The following is a 19300-nucleotide window of genomic DNA, read 5'->3' on the forward strand; positions in this document are numbered from 1 at the left end:
TTCTCTACTTGGAGGCTAATCACATTTTATATGTACAATAATTTTAAGAATAACTATAATAACTTACTTTGGTTTTATTTTGGCCAATAAGCAAATGGTTTTGATTTGCTCTACAATATGACATTAGTTGGGACATGAGTTAGGAAGTTTTTGTAGTGCAAGTGAAAGATAATAGTGGTTTAGACTGGGGTTGTATATGTTCAAATGGAGAAAAAATGAAAAATTAAGGACACATTTACAGTACAGCCAACCTAATTGGCAGGCAGAATGTGAGAGGTGAATGAAAGAGAATCAAGTAATGCTCACTTGGTCAATTGATGAGTGTGGCTGCCATTTACTGAGCTGAAGAAGTTTGGTGAAGAAATGGGTTGCTAGGACCAGCAAGAATCAAGATTTCTGTTTGTCTGATGTTAGTTTTGAGATACTGAAAAACAAAACAAAATGAAACAAAAACAACCTCAAAGGGGATGTCTAAGAGATGATTAATTATAGATCCCTAGAGTTTAGGTGTCATGTTGAGGGAAAAATAATCTATAAATTGACTGGGAGTCATGCACAAAGAAACTCCTGGTAAGTTGGAACAATGAGATAAAGCAAACAAACCCAGGAGAAAAGTGGATGAAGAGTCTGACAGTGAGTAGCTTAGATTATCTGCTTCACTAAAGGCTGTATTCTTACCAGCGTTCTCAGATGGAGAGGTGCTTATTCACTGCAAAATACTTATTTATTGTGACTCTACATGGTTAAAGTAGATATGGTAAGAATGGATAGGGATGTCCTAGTTTTCCTTCTTTGTAGAAAGAGCTTCAAAGAATGAACAGTTCATAGGCTTACCACTCCTTTTGTGCAGTCTCCATTCTTTCAGCCCATGGTGTCTTTCGTTGTAACTCCCTAGACATATTCACGGAGAGCAGGAAAACATTTGAAATGAGCTGATATTTTCACCAGGAAAGGCTTAATAGAACTTTGTAAACACATTGTAATGATAGGAGGCTTCTCTGTGCATCCTTGAACTTGAATCTAGGTCCAAAGGCTTGACAGGAATACTCGGAGCTCTGGAGCTGGCCACTCATCAGGTAATGACAACACTCGGGTTAGTCAACACCCAGGGGGAAAACTGCAAAAGATGAAGTGTTATTTTGCAGTATTTGCTACTTTGAACTTTTATTTGGTCTCCTGTAATCTATTCTTCTGTCTCTTTCTTTTCCCACCTCTTTCCTCTCCTCTTGTATAATTTTTTTTAACAATTCATCACAAAGGAAAAATAAGAACTGGATGGTCTCCTCTCATTTTTTAACACCTTTGACTAAACGTAAATCTGTGACTGTAATCATTTCCAGAAATACTTGCATTGGGTGCCAGTAAATTGACTCTTGTTTTCAAGTATTTGTGTGTATAAGAGTATAGGGGTGGAGGAGAATTTTTTTTTTTTTTATGCTGCCAAGACTGTGCTGTTTGCCTGTGTTCTTGATCTTTATTGCGGGGCACCAAATCTAGCTGATGAGATAATATAATGCTGCCAGAAGCCAATGCGCCTTTTATTTTGAGTTCTCTATCTCTTTCCCTTGCCCCTTAAGTTCCATGTCATTTATTTAGAAGTCAAAACAGAAAAGCACATCTCATCTTCAAAAGGCTCTGCAAGAGTTGTAGGTGACTAGAACTCACTGCACAAATTCATGCTCCAATGGGGTCCCTTGGCCTGGCCTGCAGGATAGGACCAAAACTGGGTCTCTGATTTTGGGAGAGGGTACAGGCCAGGCTGAGAAACCCCATTGGTGCATAATCAGGGCTGGAGAGAGAAAAAGGAGGTAGGCCAGCCAGGGAGGGACTGTGGGAGGGCTCCAGGGCATATCTGGCTCATCTTGCTCAGTCCCGATTGGCCAGACCTCAGCAGCAAGCTAACCTACTGGTTGAAGCATCTGCCCCCCAATGGTCAGTGCACATATTAGTGATTGGTTGAGAGACCTTAGCATATCATTAGCATATTACGCTTTGGTTGGTTGAACCAATAACAGGACACTTAGCATATTAGGCTTTTATTATATAGGATAGGCTTGGTTCTGATTCTCATTATTATGTTAAAAGTTATTCATCATTTCTTCAGTGTGTTTTGCTTATTAAATTCAAGTCTTTTCTCCCTATACTAAACATATTAACTACAAGTTCTATTTCCATTCTATCTTAGTATCTCCCTTGGCAAGTGACACAGTACTATGCATGTAGTTGACATTTATTAATGTGTCTAGGAGAGAGATGCACCATAGTGTTGGAAGTATTAACTTTGGAGCCAAGTACTTGATTTCAAATATAAGTGGTGCTCACTTCTTCCTAGCAGTGTAACTAAACAAATTACTTAAATTTTCTGTGCCTCAATTTCCTCATCTTAAACTGGGAAAATAACATTACCTGCTTCATAGCATTGTTGTAAGATTTAAACAAGACAGAATACAGAAAGTGTCTGGGTCACTATCATCATCATAATCACCATTATTATTACCATAATCATTATAATCAAATGTTTATTGGAATAAAATGGAAGCATAGGGACCATTTTGCAAAGAGGAGATGGATGGGTAGGTAAGGTAGAGATAACAGATGAAATATTTTAAGTGTTAACTTGAATAATTTAGTGTGTAGAGGTAACCAGCAATCCTTGAGTGAGGTAGCTTCTAGACTCAAATCATTCAGTTAGAAACCCAGGGCCATGTGGAGAAAGAGGCTATAGCTAAACATGGTAAAGAGATTAGATAACCAACCATGAAGTAACTACATATTTGATGTGCTGAGGGCTTTTATGTCAAAAGAAACATTTGTGTACCCATTTATTCTGTAAATATTAATTATGGTATTATTTTAGGTAGGGCTATAAAATTAAATAATGTAGTTGCATCTGTCCTCAAGGAATTTATGGCTAGCCAGATTTTCAACAACTTTAATAAAGCAGGATGAGTGTGAAGATGGAGAAGCACAGAAGGCTGTGGGAGGCATCTCATAGTCTGATTTCACTCCCTGCCCACTCCATGCTGTCAATTGATTCATTTGGGAGCCTTCAGAATCTGGCTCAAAGCCTACCTCCCACTAGACATCAATGTTGACAGTTTCATTAATTTAATTTCCCCTTATCCTTAATCCTATCACTCTTCAAACACATACTAATATTCTAAGTTTTCGTATTCTTAATTTATACAGCTTTCATTAAAAAAAGATAAGAAACAGGGTTCAGGAATGCAATGTCTGCTCCTACTTTCCATGTCCTTTTCTGAAAATCCTTCTGGAATTAGGAATTGATCTCTTCAAAAACATACTAATTTATATCTTCTCCCAGAGGTCTTTTGAAGTCTGAGGTGAAGTCTGGAGTCAGCATTCACTCATCACATTTTATCCCACTTTAGTAGAGTCTTTACTGTATCTCTGCTGGTTGATTGATGCACTTTATATTCCTTTTATGTAAGAGATCCAAGTCCATGATGAAAGTTGGTAAGTCAGATATCCTGGCACCTCAAAGAAGTAGCCATTTCTGAGTTTTATTTGCAGTGCATTTTTCTGTGATGAGTGTAAGGCCAAAAATGTAGGCTACATGTTTGTTGAACTACTACAAATGCCACTTATTTCAGGAGCAAAATAAATGAAAGTCCAGCTCTTACTACAAAAAAAAAAAAAAAAAAGAAAAAGAAAAAGAAAAAAAGGGAAGAATCTTAGTGAATATTATTAATAAAATTGAAGCCTTTAACAACAGTCTCTTTAAATCCTTGAACTTGATGTGGTGTTAGTTAAGAGTCACAGAACAGCAAATCCAGATTAACAATTGTAAACCTTCGAAGTTCATGCTTAAAGTGGTTGGTAACAAGAGAGCTAATTTTTACAACATGGTGAGACAGGCAATTATCTATTGTCTCTTATACTAAGACTAATCTTTGCACTGACTCATTTTAGATCCTTCCTTTCTCTGGAGAATACAATCTGCACAAACTGTGAGGTTCAAGATAGTGATGATCTGCTAAACATATGCAGAACAGATGGTTGAAGAAATTATCTGCCCATTCAATTGTTGCATGACTCATTTCCGCCACCTTGCTGCCCCTGCATACACAAGGCTGTATACAGCCAGTTCTTGGTTTTTCCCCCCAGGTTGATTTATGGAGGACACTGGTATGACTGGCTGTGGAGAGGTACAGGGACCAGTGTCCTCTGACAGTGTTGCCTAAATTCCTGGCAGTGTGCTCTTTGGAAGTAAGAAAAAGTAAGATGTCATACAGGTAATGTCCAACTACATTGGGAGCTCATTGAGAATGGACTGCAATCAAAGCTCTGGAAAATGCAGCCATATTCTCTGCCAGCTTTGTGTTGAAAAGTCGTGTCCTGTATAGATCGCCAGGAAACAAAGAGAAACTGAGGAGTAAAAAAAAAAAAAAAAAGAAAGAAAGCAAATACTGGAGATGAAAGGGTCCTTGCTGGCCTCAGATGTTGCTTCCTCCATCATCTCCATGTTGTAACCAAAGGCCAAAATTTGCTTTTAAATTGTCTTAATCCCTCAGAGAGGTAATTCACAAATGTTTTCATACAGACATTTCTTAATCTTCCCCTTATTCCAGAGATCCAGGAAAGAAAAGAAAAAAAGCAAGCAACAATTAAAATTCAATGCTATAGAAATCGAGTTTTGAGTCCATTAGTTGACCGAGTCTTGAAATAAGTCACATTCATTAATGCATCTTTGCATTAATTAGGCCTAATCATATCAGGATTAAAGCCAGGTGAGTTGAAAAGGTCACACTGTGAATCTGTGGTCTTTACCACAGCATTTCCCCGTGTCTATTTAATTAAATTTTAAGTGGGTTCATAATGAATAAATAAAACCTCTGTACTGTCTCTACCACTTGGTTTTAATTAGAGACTGGAAATAAAAAAGTCCTGGTTTAATTTAGCAATGAAAGGGTGATTCCAAAGCTTGAGAAGAAATGAAACAATATGCCGTGTTAGGTTTTATTTTATTTGGGGCTACTTTTCTCTCATTTCTTTGAATTTGTTACACAATAGCTTTGTGCCATGTACTGTGCAGGGGCCATAGCATTTCTGCCCTTGTTGAGCTTACATAGTAAAAGATCACTTTATTATTTAGACTTAAATTTAATAAATCATTCAGGAAAGAGCACTCTTGGCCCTGGCTGGGTGATTCTTAGTTAGAGCATTGTACTGTTACCTCAAGATTGTGGGTTCGATCCCCAATCAGGCCCATACAGTAATCGACCAATGAATGCATAGATAGGTGGATTAACAAATTGACTTCTCTCTCTTTCTCTCTCTCTCTCTGTCTCTCTCATAAAAAAATAAAGAGTTAAAAAAAAAAAAACTCTCCAGGAAAAATCTTGGTACTAATAGTAAAAATAAATATGAAAGAAAATACTAAATCTAATTAGTATGCTTTATCTACTATATTCATTTCTACAAATGACCATTTTTCTGATTAAAATTATTTTCCACTCTCATTGAAAATACTGGTTACTATATATATTCTGTTAAGATATTACTCAGTCTAAGACATAGCAAACTCTTAAATCATCAAAACAGATAACGTTTATTTAATTTGTGCAAAAATGCCAGGTAGCAAAACACTGTGACTTTATTTTTAGTTGTGTTAAAGAAAGCCCAAAGATAGCAAGCATTCTGAGGGAGGCTTTGCAGGGAACTCCTAGGTATTTAAACAAAACCAAATTTTAAACATTTTGGCCTATATGGCTGTTCTGTACTTGTTCCTCCCTTTGCCCATCACCCTTTCCTTTTATCTGGAAGATGCTAGTGCAAAATAAATTACTTGGTGAAGTGGCTTTGCTTTTTATGATTTCCTGAGGCCATGAACTATTTTACAAAGATTCGTTCCACGGGAAGTCTCAGGTTTCCTGTTTTTATTATCCACACTTTCCATGGTGGTTTAGACTAAATTGGCCATTTCAGAGTTTGGAGAGCAATCTATTTAACATAGTAAATTACACTGCTACTCACATACTCATCTCTTACGGCCCAGGTTCTGTGGCTGCTCACTGACAGCAAAGAACCCATCAATGCATCACTTTCCACCTGTTTTTGAAGTTAACTGCTCTTTAAAGTTGTAGAACAGCCATGTTTATTTGGCATATTGGGTTGTCGGGAAACAGGTAACTTGGAAGGAGAAATGACAATTGGAATGTAATTTTCCTTTCATCAATAGGAGCTCCTTCACAGTATGGATAGACTGGCCCTGGAGCAGAGGTGTGGGAGGCTCAGTGTTGATCTCACATTGCCTAATGAACCTGTGACAGGGAAAGCAAAATCTCTTTGCACAACCGTGCCATGATGTGAGCCAGATCAAGTCCCTGGTGAGCACTTGTACATAGAGTTTCTCTTTTACAGGATTGTCAGCATATTCAGCAAAGAATACAAAGTTATCTCCTCCATGTGCATTGTAATTTAGCTAGTCAACAGCAGAAGAAATGGTAATGTGTATATACACAGAGGTTTTGTAATAACTGGTAATGAGGTAGACACAGCAGATAACCCAGCACAGAATAATGAGGAGTAAGAGGGAAGGTGGTATTTGGAAATCATTGTAATGAGACTATGCCACAAGCTGAGGCATAAGTGGGGAATGATGGCATGTGTCCCTTCATCCAAGCTGTGTGTGCCCTTGCCGAGGGCACAGACTAGGTTAGTTGTCCAAAGCTGCAGCTTGTGGCCACTCATCTTTCTTCTCAGCAGACAAGAACGGTCCTGACATCAAAAATCCTTGAAACAGTTTTCATAACCTTGACAGTATGTCAGTAACTTGTTAAGTCTGTAGATAGGGAAGAATATTGAAAATAAAACTGAAAGCAATCCAGGCACTGTCAGTGAAGATTTTCCAATCTCTAGACATTTAGGAACTCGAAGGGCAGTATCTGCATATCATGCTGCCTGCAAACTTAGATAGTTAGGTTATAATGTGGGAGGCACTGGTGTCATTTTTAAGCAACAGAAGAGGAATGCTTTTATAGTAGACAGGGTTCTTAAATCTGGGAGGATTCCTGTCTTCTTAAACCCATCCCTTATTGGGATGACTCCAAATATTTGCAGTTCTACAAAGCTGTATGCACTTTTCAACCTCCTTATTTTCTCTAACTGCTTCCTCCCTCTGGTATTATACCTGGGTCATTATAAGGTATCAGAGAGCCATACTCAGGAATAGGTAAATCCTAATTGTATTGCTATTCTGGAGGAGGATGTGCTCCATCTGAATACATTTTGCTAGGGTTGGCTTTCCAAGTTCTCTTTTGACCCATAGTCTAAAAATAAGTTTCAGCTGAACTTACAATTGTGCCCTCTTCAATTAAATGGTTTTATTGGTGTGTGTGTGTGTGTGTGTGTGTGTGTGTGTGTGCGCATGCGCTTGTGTGAGGCTTTTGTAATTTATAACAGCTCTGTAGGGTAGTCTTTCTGTGGGAATTCTGTAAAAATGCTAACATGTTGCCATTTATTGTGATAAACACAGGCGTTAATCATCAATGTTTCTGTATCTTGGGAAAACAAACAAACAAACAAACCTGATAACTGTCACTGATTCTAACGATTCAACAACACCATGATTTGTAGGAGTCTGAGATGACTGCAACACATGTGGATCTTATCAACGTTTATCATTTTTCTATGTATCAATCATAGACTAAGAAGTCATTAAAATTATCCACAGGTGCCTCTAATCATAGGAAAACACTAAAATTCCCACAACATGAAGAAGTGAATGAGCAGTTGGGAAAGAAAATTTGCTATTTACTCCAGCTCTGGAGTAATAAAATAATAAGCTGAAGAAAAGGGTCAGTGTTTCTCTGTGAGCATCATCTGGATTATGAATATGTTCATGCTTTACAGTTTTTTCAAACACACATTTGGGAAACTAAGCATCCTTCCCTCCTCATAGGTGGTCTACATCAGGGGACATTTGTGGCCATGACTGGTGAGTGGAAGGTGAGAAAATAGCCCCTAACTTTCCTCACCTATATTGCTTTTCTCCCGAGTATAGGATTGGAGCAAACCGCAGGAAATCCCAAACTTTTGTGAAGTATGACTAAAGGAGAAGAAACAGACTCAATGCTCCTCTGAAGTGTAACAGGATAAAGATGGAGTGGAGAATCCTGGGGAATGAGTAGAGACATAAATAAGAAGGAAATATATGCCCATGTTTATGAGCATTGCTGCTTAAAACACAGGCTAGAAGGCCATAATTCCAAATTTTCATGGTTAGCTTTTGGGTATCTTTAGTCAACTTTTCTAATGGCCTTGTAGCATTAGATATTTATAATCAATCTATTTATTGGGAAATATCTGAAGGGCCTGTTAGTTTGTTTTTTGCTTCCTGTTATGGAAATGCCATTTTTTTACTTTGAGGGTATGGGGAGCATAGACTGGTGGCATATAGAAAAATTGGCAAATCTAGACATGTTAGAATTGTGTTCTTATAATGATATTTAAAAATTTTTGGTATCCACTTATCAAATTGCTTTTTCTACTGTCTATATTTGTTCATATAAATTGCTTTATTTTAACAGTTTAGAATAATAACATCTAAGTTATACATCTGTGAATCCATATTGGTAGCAAAAATGTTTAAATAATTACAGGTAATTGCTGCTCCAAATCCCTGAGTAGTTCCTGGATTCAGTTATTAAATTAACACCTGGCAAAGCAAATTCTTCCAGAGCCCCTGTTATATCAGGGGGTTCTATATTTTGCTTGATTGGTGTTTGTGCCATATCAGTTGCTAAATATTTTGAATATCACACTTGAACGAAGTAAGAAAGCAAACACATAAATGCATTCACACACACACTCCAGAGCATTAATTAGACAAGCATAGTGTTAAAGATCAGGGTCCTATGCTTCCAGAACTTTTCTTTGAATAACTTACTACTGTATATATTTTTATAATAATGTTATTCTTATTTTTAAACTAACCTTTTAATATTAATGTTCTACCATAAGTTAAACATTTCTTTACAAAACAACTCAATATTTGAGTATAAGCAATTATATGTTCTCCATACAAGGTATATATATATATATGTGATTATTTGCATTTTGGAGAACTTTGTTGCTCATTTGGTAAAGTGCTTGCAGGCTTAGAGATTATCAGGTATCTTCCTACATTTTCTGACTATTTGGACTCTTATTGTGCATATGAAATCATTAGCAGATAATTGAACAAATTATATCCCCAAAATGTTTCAAGTAGCATATTTTTGCCTGTGACATTTCTACTCTTTTCCTTGGTGATTATATAAAAACATTTCATATAAAGCCAAAGCCTCACTGAAATAATGTTCAGGATCAATTACTTCATGATGATGTTGATTAAGCCATGCAAAAATATGGCTTGTGATTAAGACAGCATCATAAATAGATCTATATCTAGTTTACTAACTAACTAGAAAGCATTAATGGATTTTGAAACTCAGCTGTGGTTAAGGTTACACGATTCAGATCAGACAGAACTGGGGTCAACTACCAGCTTCCCATGACATTCACCAAGCTACTTCATTTTTCTATGCCTCAGTTTTCACATCAGCACAATGGTAATTACAAGAATAAGTCCTTTTTATAAGGACTGAGAAAAGCAATGCATAAAAAGTGAATTGTACACTGCCTGGCATAATAATGTTATTAATTATATTTTATTTTCCTTCAGGGGACATTCAGCTTGATTCAACAGCATTTATAAAATCTATCTTACCCAAACTTTTGGGATATTTCTTTAAGAAAATTTTCATAGAAGAAAAATAAATATTCCTCTAGAAATGTAGCACTGGAAGCAGACAGAAAATGTTATTCCATTCCTGCGCCTGACTAATCCTTGGTGCACAGTCTGAAACTCATTATCCTTAAGAGACACAGAACTCAGATTAAGTGCAATCACTTATGTGAAGTGCAAGTTAGTATGGACTGTGAACTTGAAATGAATTAGGCCATCTCAAGTCTGTTCTTTGGGCCTTAATATATCGTTGAAGTCTATAGACAGAAAGAGATAGAGCTGGGGTTGGGGCAAAGAGAAAGTCAGGTGTATAAAGCCCAGTGCTGCTGCTAGGGCTCAGGCACTGTTCCAGGGACCAAATAAAATTTAGCACTTTAGCAATATCTTCACAATGGAAGATCATTTTGAATATAGTTGTAAGTTTTCCAAATCTCTCTATCCGTTTTTATTTATTTAATATTTTTCCACCACAGAATTAATTTCTCATTCCAATCACAAAATTTTGTACTTAAACTCATATCATCTTCAGTGATAATTCATTAGTTTATATACTATAAAGTAATGTATACCATATTATAAAATATAACATAGTCTATATTGAAGTTCTTTTAGTTTTACTAGGCCATAATTTTCTTGAGACGTTATTCCTGATTCATTTTTGTATCTATTATAATATCTAACATATGCCTTCCAATAATGGAGCTGAGGATAAATGTATTACACTGACATGAGTTGGAAATAATACTGATGAGTTCTTTGACTTTGGCAAATATCTAGAGTGCAGCATCTGGTACAGAGCAAACATTGGTCCTTATAGTAGCTTCCATGGTGGGCTTCGCTCTGTGAGTGTCCAGGTAAATCCAGATATCCGTGAGTTTGTATATGGGAAGGAGAGTTTGTCCCATAAATACATATTTAATTAGGGTACAAGAATCTTCTATAACTGTAAGGTAATTTATATTATTGAAGAAGGATCCTCTAAATCCTATTCCTCTAAAATATTTGTGTCAGCAGAATAGTATTAATAAAAGTTCATGACCACTTAATGAACCCAAATAATTATTTCAAGCTATAATAATTTGAAAATGTAAAGTATCTCCAAGAAATATTAAGAATTGCATAAACAATTCCAGAATCCTGAAGAGGAAGATGTACAACTGTTAGTGGGATAGAGACTGGTAAATGCCAGCATCTTAGATAGAGTGAGAGAAGGAAATGATGGCTGTCGGTGTCACTCTCATTATGAGAGAACTTCTTGTTTAATAGTTCTGCCTTCTGCTTTGCTTTGTCATCCCTGATATTGTAGTTTCCCAGAAGGTTCCCTATTACAGTCTTTGGTCTGACTCATGAGCTAAATCCATGCACAGTTCATACTGGAGCTTTTCAGCTCCATTTCCCCCAGGAGTCTCTCAGAACTCCTTTGCCTTGGCTCTGTCACAGAACAATATTCCTCTAAGGAGGAGTGCTATCCTGTTTCCCTGCAAATAAGACAGTGTCTTATATTAATTTTCGCTCCCAAAGATGCGCTAGGTCTTATTTTCAGGGGATGTCTTATTTTTCCATGAAGAAGAATACGGTACACATTTATTGTTAAATGAAAATAAAGAAAATTTATTACCTGTATACGGTACGGTAGTACGGTAGTTGTCAACACAAACCAGACAAACTATGAATCCTATAGTATCAAGAATTTACTCATTTATTCAATAACAATCATGTTATCATCTTCTGGAACATCATCATAACAATCCAATTCCTGAATTTCCTGGTGAATTTCTTGTGACTCCATTTCTTTCAGAACTAGTGGACCAAATCTCTCATGTTTAGCCTGGGGGGCGGGGGCGTATTTTCAGGGGGATACCTTATATTTCACTCAGAAGAAAACTTGTAAGTAGGTCTTATTTTCGGAGGATGTCTTATTTTCAGGGAAACACCGTAGCTGGACCCCTGTTATCATCTAAGTCCCTTTCATTTGATGATATCCTAGATCCCTCTTCCAGAGGAGTGTTCAGCAAACTGAAGTGGAAACAGGGTACATTTTATCTGTAACTGAAGTGCATGTGAAATTGTGCTTATTCTGTGTCATCCTGTAGCTTTAGTCACTATGTATCTGAAAATAGTTAATAGAAAGGGGGTGCTTGACACAGAGAATAAGAGGGTTTTGCAGTAGGAACAAACTTCATTAGTGTTATACAGTGAGGCAGGACTTTGGAAGTGAACAGACCTGGGGTCAAGTCGGCAGTAGCTGCTGTTGATGCCATGCCCTGTCGCCTGTGGACTCACCTAAGTTCACCTGTGACTATGATGGGTGGTTTCCAGGATGCCAACTGCTTCTACCTCCTATTCTCTGGGACTCAACCTGAGGACCTCTATAGGAGCCGTGCATGTTTTCTCTCTTGCTCAGAAGTGGTGGGGAGTTAAGATCCCTGAGAACAAGCCTCAACCAATGGGGACAGGAGAGGATGGATGGATGCCCAGGCTTCTAATTCTATGATTGGAATGTTCAGAGACATGTCCCACATGGTTTCTCAGAGGGTCCCAGCAAGACTGAGGGCCTCAGTAATACAACTTATCTTGGTTTTTGTTTCTTTCTTCCCTACTTCTCTTTCCCTATCCTCTCACTCTGGTTTTTGAAGGTAACTTTTCAAAGAAATTGCTTGCACCCTAGTCTTCATCTTGGGATCTGAATCCAACCTAAGACATGATCCTAACTATGCACTTAACTGGTACCGAGTCTCTGAGGATATTATTTTATTTTCTGGGTCTAAGCTGACCTACCAAATAAGACAGTTGGGCTAAAATTAAAATTTTTCTACTTATTGAGTTGCAGAACTCTTTTTTTTTAAAGTAAGTCTTAAAACATTAAAAATAAAAATATTTAAAAATGATAAAAATTTCTTTATAATTTATTTTTATATTTTATTTTTTTAAATTTATCTTTACTGTTGAAAGTGTTACAGATGTTCCCTTTGTCTTTTGGTTGTTTTTTCCATCATTGACTCCTCCTTCCCACATCAGCCCCTCCCAAGTCTTCTCCACACTATTGTCTGTGTCCTTGGGTTATGGATATCCTATATAATAAAAGGCCAGGGACCATAAGCATAACAACTGGAATGACTGCTCGACCATTTGCCATTAGGTGCATTGACCATCTCTTGGTCCCTCCCTTCCCCTGCGCCCCAACCTTCAGGCTCCCATTGCAGCATGGCGAATGGGGAACCAGGGCGAACAGCAGTGGGTGGTGGTGGCGGGCGGGACCGAGGAATGATGAGTGGTGGTGGGGGGCAGCGAGCAGCATGGGGCGGGGAACATGGCCCTGATCACAGACTAGAACTAGGGACCCTACATGTGCACAATTTTGTGTGCTGGGCCTCTAGTAAGCATATAAATTCCCCAGTTAATCTCAACCCCTCCCACCCCCACCCTCTACCCTCACCCTCTACCCCCACCTTCCCTTTAAAATCATCAGTCTGTTTCATGGATCTATGTTTTTGGTTCTATATTTTGTTCATTAGTTTACTTTATTCATTAGATTCCACATATGAGTGAGATCATGTGATATTTATCTTTCTCTGACTGGCTTATTTCTCTTAGCATAATGCTCCCCAGGTCCCTCCATGCTGTTGCAAATGGTAACAGTTTCTTTTATATTTTAGCATAGTGTAAATGTACCACAACTTTTATATCCACTCATCTGCCGATGGGCACTCGGGCTATTTCTAAATCGTACATATTGTAAATTGCACTGCTATGAACATAGGGGTGCATATATTCTTTTGATTGGTTATTCTGGATTCTTGGGATATATGCCTACAAGTGCTTACTGGGTCAAATCGGAGTCCCATTTTTAATTTTTTTGAGGAAAATCCACACAATTTCCAACAGTGGCCACACCATTCTGCATTCCCACCAGCAGTGTATAAACACTTTGCTCCACATCCTTGCCAGCACTTACAATGGCGTGTAATCTTTTTAATGGTGATTTAAAGCTTTTTTTTTTTTGTCTGTATGACAAATATTTACTTGTTTGTAGATAACTGGGGTGTGTTCTTGGGTTCTTACAATTCTTTGTAGCACTATTTTGTGTGGCTTAAGGGAAATGTAAAAGTCTGTGGTTCTAACTGTGGATAAAGGTCCCTGAGGAGCTCCCTACCTCCATCCTACTCTTTGGGTTGCTTTCCAACCGCAAAACCTACTCAGATCCAGTTTAGAATTTCTCTTCCCATACCATTCATCTCCCAAATGGCTATGTGTGTATGTGTGCATATGCATATGTATTGTCATATTGCAACCAACAAATCAGAAATACAATTTCCTAGCTCATGGCATATTAATTTATGGAATTTAGTACAAAGACAATGTATTCTCATTATATGCTGGGCAAAAAATGAATTCTTTATTATATAAAATTTTTTATTTTATTATTAGGATTTTTAGGCTTTTAAGACTGCTATTTTGTTAAAACACACACACATACACACACACACACACTAATTTTTTTTTTTAGCTTTAACACAGATTAAATATATATTTCAGGGAGATTATGTGATATAAAGTTTTTTTTCCTCCCAAATCATAACTCTTGTCCATTGATATACTTTTCAAAAGTTGTTTTTATTTCTGCATCAAGGTATTTATGAGCAGAGTTTTAAAGTAATATGCTTTTTTTCCCCTAGAAGTAACCACATGCCTCTTTATTTCTTCCTTTCCCACACTCTCAGCCTAAACTGGGATCTGGACTTTCATCAGCCTGTCTTCCCCTATTATTTTCCTTAGAAGACTCCAGGGCATCCCATTGTCCTGCAGGTAAACCACTAAGCTCCAACCACTTGATTTCTCTGGGACTGTGCCAGCACATCTTTCACCTCGCCAATCTTCCCAGGGACACTTTCTCGTCATCTCTTAAACCCTGCACTTCCACTTAACTTGTAGAAATACACAAGGGGGAAAAATCCTTCCTTGCATTTTTATTTTCTGGAGGAAATAGCTGTTATCTCATTTCCATTGTTCACCTTTTTGATCACATTGTTTTCCTTTAAAAAATATGACTTGAACAGAGGATCTAATGAAAGACTAATTTTCAAGAAGAGATAGAATAGCATCTGCCCAATTTACTGGTAAATATTCATATCTATATAGCATATTGTATAAGTTATATTAGGAAGGTCTATTTCTCCCAAATATGATTCTTCATGCTATTAATCAGGCATTTCTTAGTGAAGCTGACAGTCAGTTAGACAGAGGGTAATTTATATAGCCATCTTAACCCAACTATGATGTCACACATTTCCAGGGGAGTTGATGGTTGTGAGTTCCTTTTACAAGTTCTTTATTTACACCACAATTTTCTGTAGTGTTTCAAAGCTTTGAAATACAGGTCAGCAATATGTCAACACTTGACATCCTAGAGAACACATCCTTCCCTCTCTTTGGCAATTATTTTTCTTGTGTATCTCAGCTGAGTGTGTTTGCCCTTTAATCTTTTAGTTTCCAAACTTGCTTTAAAAAGAGGTGTGCCCTACCATCTAACTTCACCAAGATGCATCCTTATACAAATCACCCAGGCTGCCAGTTCCTTCTGCAAGAGCTCATCTCTTAGAGCTAACCAGTAAGTTGGGTATGTGGTAGCTCCTAAATCTATACCAGGAGAACAGATGACTATATGATTGGACCATATATCCTTTGGATGAGGCCTCATTAAGAACTTTTTGAATAGCTCAACATTTTGTGATTTGGTTGTTTTCCCAGAAGTTTCAACCAGCTCTCATGTTATTTCCAATTCCATATGAATTATGGACCTGAGGTTCCTCTCCTACTGTTCTTGGCTTTGATGGCATCCAAGTTTTGAGCTTGCCATCTTTCTTGTGAGATTCTAGAATGTTATCTCATTCTTGGTCTGGCTCTCCCACCTCAGACACTGATGTGAAAATAATATCCCTTTCATTACAGTTCTCGGTCGTGTGCAGCTCCATGTTTATCTGTGCTCATATCGAGTGTTGGCCCACGGCCTGGGGAGATGACCGCAGGTTCTGCGGTGGATGCCAGGGTGTGGTGCATTTAGCACAGACTAGTTTGGGGGCATTCCAGTGCGGGAAACAACTGTTTTCCTTCCTGTTTTAATTCCAGGATCCTTCCGCAAATTAAGCCAATATGTCTTTGCATTGTGTTTTGTATTATTTCTGGGCAGGAATCACTACTGATGTGCTATTCACTTTCATACCAGTGCTCCTAACAGTTGGCCAGCATGTAGACATAGGTATAGCAGTTGACAAGTTTCATATGTTTCCTCATTTTACTTTTTCATAGTTTCCCCTTTTGTGAAACTCCCTTGGCACATGTCTTTCTAAGTTGTTTTCATTTTTTATTCTTTTATTATGCCAAAAGATGTTGCCAGGTCAAAATCTTAGAATGATGGGTAGTCCTTGTGGGCATCCTGAGCATCACATATTACTATCGTCTGCTTTGAGGAACTAGGAAAAATAGGCAGCCCAGTAAAGTTTTTGCATTTGTTCTCTTTTTGCTTCACTAATCATCTCAGTGTGCATCTACTGATGATAACAAGGTTGGACAGGACTATGTTTTTAGATAGTGACAGATGTCAACAATAAAAACAATTATTTGCTGTACTGTGCAAATAACAACTATTTGCTAATTCTGTGCCAGGGAATATATATTGTAGAGGCCCACCCAGTGCATGAACTCATGCAGCAGTGGGGTCCTCAGCCTGGCCTGCAGGATTGGGCCAAAATTGGCTCTCTGACATCCCAGGAATGGTCCCGGATTGCAAGAGGGCACAGGGCAGGCTGAGGGACCCCATAGGTGCATGATCGGGGCTGGGGAGGGGCACAGGATGTTGGCCAGCTGTGGAGGGACCAAGGGACGGCTTCAGGGTATGTCCGGCCTGTCTTGCTCAGTCCGGATGGGCCAGACCCCAGCAGCAAGCAAACCTATTGGTTGGAGTGTCTGCCTCCTGGTGGTCAGTGCACGTCATAGGAGCAGTTAAATGTCCTTAGCATTTCATAGCATATTACGCTTTGATTGGTTGAACAGATAACTAGACAACCAGACACTTAGTATACTAAGCTTCTATTATATAGGATATATTATTAATTTCAGAGAGGAAGGGAGAGTGAGAGAGAGATGGAAATATGAGAGGGAATCATTGATTGGCTGCCTCCTGCACACCCCCTACTGAGGAATGAGCCCGCAACTCTGGCATGTTCCCTTAATGGGAATTGAACCCGCGATCATTCAGTCTGCAAGCTGACACTCTATCCACTGAGCCAAACCAGGTACGGCTGTTCCGTATGTTTTACAGACATCTTTTGTTTAATCCACACCCAAATCATGTAAGTTAGGTATTGTTCACACAATTTCTCCAGAGGCATCTGGCTGTTCTTCTTGTCTGCTTGATAACCTGATATTTTCTGCCATTACTGCTACATGCTAGTGTAATATGTGATGGAATGTAATAATGTAATATATGTAATATGTTTCATGTAATATGCAATCTTCTGAGCCTTAACACTAGGATAATTTTCTCCTCATGTGTAAAACATTGTGATTATTAGATGCCATATTGACTAATGAACTCAAGAAAGGATCATAACTATTCATATCTTTCATTTTCCTATTCACTGGTTTTGGTTGCTTCCTATATATCAAAGATGGCAAAAAGAAGAGATAAAATGGCATGTGCTACTGTTTCTCTTCTCTTTCTCTGTTTTTAGGATGCAATCTTCCCGTATTTTATTTTTCACCTTATTTTTTTCTTACTCATCTCATTGTACCCCAGCCCTAACCTCACCCCTTTCAAATATGCTTGGAGATGGATTTTTCTCCACATGTCTTTTAAACCCATGACTTACTGCATACTCTCTTGGCCAGTTGATGAAGACTCTGAAGAATAGTAAAATTACTTGCTGGATTCATAGAAATATGCCAGAGAAAGATGGGGTTCATTCTTCTTGAGGTCTCCCTCAAATCTCACTTCTTTTGTGGAATCTTAGCTGAGTCCCCCCTCCACTTTCTCTGAGGGCAGAGTCATTCCTTCCTGCCTTTGTTATCTCATGTCACTTTATATATCCCTCAGCACAGCATTTATCTCAGATACTGTGGCTGGAAGTTTACTTTTCCTCCCTATTAGATTGTGAGATACTTTATGGCAAACACTATGCCATTTATCCATGCATCCCCTGGGCCTAGAATAGTATTTGGCACATTGTAGATACCAGACAAGGGTTCGTTCTGGGAATAATGGCATCCATGCTCTACAGTTGGCTGCTGTTCCTATTCTTGCTCCCTGAGGGGCTGTTTCATGTGGATCCTATTGCTTAGTGAGTGCTGATATAGGGGTTGTTCTATTGACTCCGAAAAAATATATCAGGCAATGTGGATTCCAACCATAGAAGATTCATCACAAAAATTCCATTTTCAAGTGAAAACCCCAAGTTAAAACAGATTTAACCCATGCATTTTATGGCATCTCCTTTGTAAATCTATGAAATGAGTTTAAACCCAAAGGTAAAATTTCAAAATAAACATTAATATTATGATCACGGCTTTCTCAATGCAGTGAGGATATTGTATATTCACACATACATACATACACACACACGTGTCTTTGTTGCTTGAGGTCATCTTTGTGGCTATATAAGCTTACAATTTACATATTAAACATTCCCAAATTGTTTACATCCATGGATCTCCAGCATAATTTCAGCCCAACCTTTGGTAAAGTTCCCCATGTAGGCAAGGCATGAAGCACCTCTCTCCCAGATTTCAACTCACAAGCATAAGTAAGTTATTAAAGGAGTCAGGAGAGAGAGAAAAAAATAACTATGCTGCTAATAGAAGAAAGAAAGCAAATGTTGATTTAATCAATTGATTTACTTTTAAGTAAGAGAACAGATGTTTTCTGTTAAGTCCCTGGTGAAAATGCAGTAGGCGCCAGTGATACTTTAGGACCAGTGGCTTCTGATAAAATTTGAAACGAAGGTCTGGGCTGTTCTTGCTAAATGGGCTTTTGCACAGCAGGCCTGTCACTGTGGCGTGATTTTTCTCTTGAACAGGAGTTGGCCTTCTCTTCTTGATGCATCCACTTTTGTTCTTTATCTCTTAGCGTAGGAGAAGAACATTCCATTTTTGTGCTGGTGTGTTGGTTGAAAATGTCAATGGTGAAGAATTTAATTCTTTACCATAATTAGCTATTTTAATCTTTCATTTTCTGGCCCAGTGGAAAACACCTGTGGTGTCTTCTGTTCTTAGCCAGGTTACAGCCTTCTCTTTGAAGAGTTGAGTGTGAAGAGCAGTTGAGGTGTTAGTCTCCCCGATGCTGTCTTCATAATATGTCTCCCAACCTCTCAGTGTAAACATTAATAAGAACCCCACTCACTAAATCTTCAAAGGTTTCCTATAAAGGTTTCTAAAATTCTTCGTTCCCCCAAATGCCAGCTTTTCTTTTACAGTTTCTTGAAAATTGTTTGTGGTAATATGAGGCTTTTCTTTCTCATAAACACTCCAATTATATTAATATTCTTAGAATTTCTT

This window comes from Pipistrellus hanaki (genome assembly GCF_964339955.1).
Source record: "Pipistrellus hanaki genome assembly, chromosome: 1".
Lineage (NCBI taxonomy): Eukaryota > Metazoa > Chordata > Mammalia > Chiroptera > Vespertilionidae > Pipistrellus > Pipistrellus hanaki.